Here is a 5907-nt window from a genome sequence, read left to right on the forward strand (position 1 = left end):
GCGCCTGGGCACTTATGAAAATTAATGAGCTCTCTGTCTGTGCTTGCGCCACAAGTCAAATGGGTATCTACAGAAAAACTTCATTTCGCTTACAGTTTTATAGTTTTCACGAATTCCACGACTCATATTTACAATCTAAAGTCTAAAGGTCCAAAATTTTGAAGAAAAACTAAATCTAAAATAAAAATTTAACACCAAGCAAAAAACAACAAAATACTTGTCCAATTAAAAGTAGTGTTGTCGTTAACGTCATTTAGCCGGACTTTGAACACCCAATTCAGAGGGGTTCCAAGATCACCACACACTTTCATTTTTCCACCGGGCCTTCCAAATAGTGCTTCCATCTTTGAACATTCACCTCAATGTGTCTCGTTTTCTCGCTATGAATTTGCATTGCTCCATAAGGCAATGAGACAACAACTATGTATGGTCCCGACCATCTTGACTTCAATTTAATCGGAAAGACCCAAATGAGCAAGATAATTATAATGTGTTCTTACGAACTGAAATTAATTATGAAGAGGTGGCAGATTTCATTGGTTGTCCTAAAGCTAGAGTTACTTATACTCGTGATGAGCCCAAACATATGTATAGGTGTCAGCACAACCTAATAGCACGTGCGTTCTTATATTTTGTGAGTGCTTGGTTGATCCCTTCATCACATTTTTCTGATATTGCTATGGACCGATTGCTTATGGTTTATGCAATCATGAAGGGGATGAAAATTGATGTGGGAAAATAGCTTAGAAATATTATTGGGTTTATTTGTCGGCTCACGACAACTGGTGGATTGGGGCATGGATCCTTTATTACGGACATGTGTGAAACTTATGGAGTTCCAGTACTAATGTTAAAGGATCAGTGCAAGGTATTATTACTCGGAGTGTTGTTTATGGGTATTCTGCACCTATAGTGGTTCTTGATCCAGAGGAACAAAGACTACGTCGTCGGCGGCGTGCTGAGGCTATTGAACCAGATGAACTAGAGGATGCAGAGGAAAATGTAGTGGCTGCTATGGATGAGGATCCAATGATGGCGATTGGTGGACCGATTAATCCTTATGTCCAATATACACATTCTCAGTTGAATTATATTATTCAGCAGAACAACCATATTCAACAATATTGGATGGCTATGAATGCATATGAGAATACACATGTCGATCAACTGAATGCTTTGGTCGATCATTGGAATCTGAATGAAGTTCAGCAGCCTTATTTTCAATATCCTTTGGAGTTTCATCCTTATGAGCAGTTGCCGCCTCTTCCATCATACTGATGTGGTGATTGGGTAAGTTTTCTTTTTCTTTTAATTTTTTTTAACACATTGGGGGAATGTGTTATTTAAGTTTGGGGGTGGGATTACTTTGTTTTGTTTTAGTTTTATAATTATGAATCAAGTTGTTTTGGAAGCCAATGATACATATAACCATGTGATGTGAGTGATTTTTTTTGACAAACTATGTGAATCCGTGTGCTTGGTGGAATTAATTTAGTGATTAGCTTTGATCTGAGTTTAATTGTCATAAAAGCCTTGATTAATAAATTTATAACAATCCTTTAGTATATGCATGCTAAGTCAGTTTATGGATTTTTGGATCAAAAATTTGAAAATATTCTAGAACTTGCATAGTTTGTTGATTGATCTAAATACATGTTTAGGAAGATGATTTAGGCAAAAAAAAATTTAAAGCCAACCTTAATATACTAAATCCCTAGTTACCCAAATTTTGAGCTTAATGTGAATTTTTTTTTATTCGCCACTTATTTTGAGCTAAATTGAAATATTATTATTTACCTTTCCCTTGGATGATCGCGGGATGGATTGTAATTGGGTTTATATTGAGAAATTTGTGTCAATAACTGGAGAAAAATTGAGAGAAAAAGAAAGAAAGAAAAAATATTGAAAATGAACTGCACTCCAATTGAAAATACAAAGAAACAAGTTTGGAGGAGTTTAGTATCATCAGAAAAGAAAGAAAATTTGGGAAATTTGGGATTGTTTTTGGGGTTTGCGAGTTGATACAAGATTGGTTTGTTTGGTTGTGTGCTTATGGTATACTTTAGCCTAAATGCAATTTTCATCTACCTTTACCTTAGCCATTGAATTATAAACCTAAAAGTCATTTTGATTTTTTGAGCATGTATAATCATATTAAGGGAGATTAATGAATTATGCAAGCATATGAAATACTCAGTTTTGATGGAATGAATTGGAAGATTTGACATGCATATGGTATTGTGATTGTGTGCTATTTATTGGTTGAGGTTGATTTGCATAGCGAAGATTGAAGTTGACTATTGAATTGATTTTACTGAAATTCTAGATGAAATGTAGTTGAAAATTCTGAGCTTGTCTTGCATTGTTTTCATGAGGTGGAGGCTTGTTAGGTAAACTTGATTCATGTCTGTGATTATTTGTTTTAGAAAGTGTGAATAGGTTTTTTTCGAGGACGATTAAAAGTTAAGTTTGGGGGAGTTTGATAGAGTAGTTTTTATAGTATTTTACAGGGTTATTTTATTTAATTTTTTAGGTTTATTTAGTAATTTTTGTGCAGTATGATGTTTTGTTACCCGTGTTTGATAATATTTCAGATTTATGGGAAGTAAGAGATAAATGACCACGTTTGGCTTCAAAAAGATGGAAATTGTTGAAAAAATACATTTGAGTCGCAGTGCTTAGAATTAGAGTAGCGGTGCTGAGAGGTCGAACCATCAAGAAGTCTAGGGCTGTGGCGCTACCTTTGAGAGCCACGACGCTATTGGCTGGGGAATTTGAGCCGCGACGCATGACTATTAGAGTCGTGGTGCTTGACCAGACAGAGACCAGGCGCATTTCAGATTTTGGACACTAGCCGGGGCGCCTGAGTGGTTAATTCGCATAATAGGGCATTTTACGCAGAGGAAAAAGCGAGATATCACATCCAAAGCCCAGATTACTATTTAATCATCATTATGACGATTTCTGAAGAAAAAAACCCTAAGGAAGAGGCTGGTTAGCCCTAGAATAAGAAAAAGACTACTTGTTTTATTGTTTTTTTAGATTTCTAGATTTCTTCTTCATCTTAATTCCTTAGGTTATTTTCCATGAACAATTGTCTTAATTTTTTTTTCATTATATTATCTATGAACTAATCCTTTGTCTAGGGGTCAATGTAGTCACTTGAATTTTGATTTAATTTTATTATGATGTTCTATTCTATATGATGTTTGCCTAATGCTAGTAAATACTTGATCACTATTTGCTTGATTTATGATTTTGATTCAAAACTCGAAAGATGCGAATGGAATATGCTATCGTTATATAGACATAGGTTACATATTGGAAGAGAGTACATGTATGGCTTGTGTATCAATTAGGTTACCATTCTTAATGCCTGCTATGTGCTTAAGTTTATCACAGAGATTTAGAAAACTTGCTTATAGGTTGAGATCTTATATCTTGAAAAAGAATAAGAATCAATTTTTGTTAACCTGCTTTTAGAATAGGAAAAAGAGATTTAGAACTGATTAGTAAAATTAAAAGAATGAAAAGTTGATGAAATTAATTCCTTAGGCTTTTTGTTATTGATTTTATCTTTTGATTTACTGGAACAGTTTACATTTATTTAAATTGTGTTCGTAATTTACAATTATTCATTTCAATTTTAATCACCAAATATAATATGAAAAGCGATTATTGGTAATTGGTTAATAGTCTCTATGGGATGATATACGTTCTTACGGAATTTATTACTTGACACGACCACGTACACTTGCCTGCGTATTCAGTCGATCAACAGCCAAGAAAGGATTAAACTATCTAGGTTTTCACTTACCCAAATGAATCAACTGACTTGGTTATGAAAACCCGAGACATCACATTCCTTATATAGAAAACTTAATAGGCTTTATTTAAATTTAAATTAATTGAAATAATAAACAGAAAAATCAAAGTCTTGGGCTCCCATAAATGGTCTTGAGCTCGATCGATTTTTTTTTTAATTTAAATCTCAATTGGACCTAAATTCAAAGCTTTTTTATTTATCTTTTAATTAATTAATTAAATCCATATTCAAACTAACTAATTATAATTTAAAACTTGATTCAATATTATTTATTTATAATGAAACCAATTTATCAATATAAATAAAATTGACCAAAAAATCTCTTTTATTCCCAAATTCTCATTACATGTAAATATAACGAAATCGACCTAGTCAATTTGATATTTCTAATTGATAATTAAGTCAAATGTTTGAGACTATTAAACTTGATTCAATAAAATATGACATGAGGACCATGGATCCAGGAATACTAGGTTCAATAAATTCTCGTGAGATTATTTATTAAATAAAATATCTTACAATTTATTAATTCCTCGTGACTCCACTATCAATTCAGAATTCAACTCTTAAATTCATAGGAATTATTTTCCAAACCATAAATACGTTATCCATTGTTATAGTCATTACAGTCAGTCAATCATTTATCGATGACATACTAACGATCTGGGTGCAAATTATTGTTTTACCCCTCATCAATATTTTATCCTTAACTCCCACTACGTTCCTTATAAATGATATTTCCGTGAACTTAATCACAGAAATGAGATCTCAATCATATAACATTTTGAACAAAGCAATTAAGGAAATCATTTTTTCACTTCACATACAAAAGTTATAGATTTCGTATCTATGAATAATGCTCCCACTAAATTACACTACTATATCCCCAAGATGTAAGTATGGGCTAGACCGTAGGGTAAGCTGGTAACGAACAAGTCAAAAGATTTAAATAATACAATTAGAAGAATATTATCACTCAGAGTTAAAGTCAACTTGACATATGGTTAGCGTTGTGACATTGATTAGATTCGATAACAATAATACTTATTTATCTATCAAAATCAATATCGCTCCTAGTCCGATGTAACCAAATACATCATATTTTATCTACTTTGTCCTTGCCTTGGACAAGACATCACACCCCGAATGTGGATATAGATCATATCGTAGATTACCTAATCAGTGAAAATCAATTGCACTGATCTAATCTTTGGACTCGTTCTTTTGAACATATAATTACAACTATAATCAACTATGACCTAGTCACTATAATTGTAACTATCCATATGTTTGGGAATTTATGAATGTTTGTATTAATTGAATAAACATGTATTAAAACAAATGAACAATGTGCATAAAACCCAACACTCAATTACATTATTAAATCTCCAAGATGTAAGTATGGGCTAGAACGTAGGGTAAGATGGTAACATACATGTCAAAAGATTTAAATAATATAATTAGTAGAATATTATCACTCATAATTATGATCGACTTGATCTATAGTCATTGTTGTGACATTTATTAGATTCGATAACAACAATACTTATTTATCTATCAATAATCAATATTGGTCTTAGCCTGATGTAACCAAATACATTAGATCTTATCTACTATGTCAATGCCTTGGATAAGACATCACACCCTGAATGTGTAAGTAGATCATATCATAGATTACCAAACCAGTGAAAATACAATGCACTGATTTAATATTAGGACTCGTTCTTTTGAACATATAATTACAACTATAATCCATTATGACCTAGTCACTATAATTATCACTATCCATATGTTCGGGGTTTTATGAATGTTCGTATTAATTGAATAAACATGTAATAAAACAGGCGAATAATGTGATTGAATAAACAAAGTTAGTTCCATCAAATCTATCTAATCTAACAAAGTCTTGTGTCATAAATTTCAAAGCTGAAATTGAAGATGATTCTTCCTTGATTATGTATCCCAGATAATAGAGAATTTGAATTTTTGGAGAGAGTGAGATTACACCACCACAATAATAAGAATCTGTTATACCCAGATTTCGAGCCATGTTAAATGTGACCTCGAAAGCTGGATTCGCA

The sequence above is a fragment of the Humulus lupulus genome, chromosome 5 (genome assembly GCF_963169125.1).
Source record: "Humulus lupulus chromosome 5, drHumLupu1.1, whole genome shotgun sequence".
NCBI lineage: Eukaryota > Viridiplantae > Streptophyta > Magnoliopsida > Rosales > Cannabaceae > Humulus > Humulus lupulus.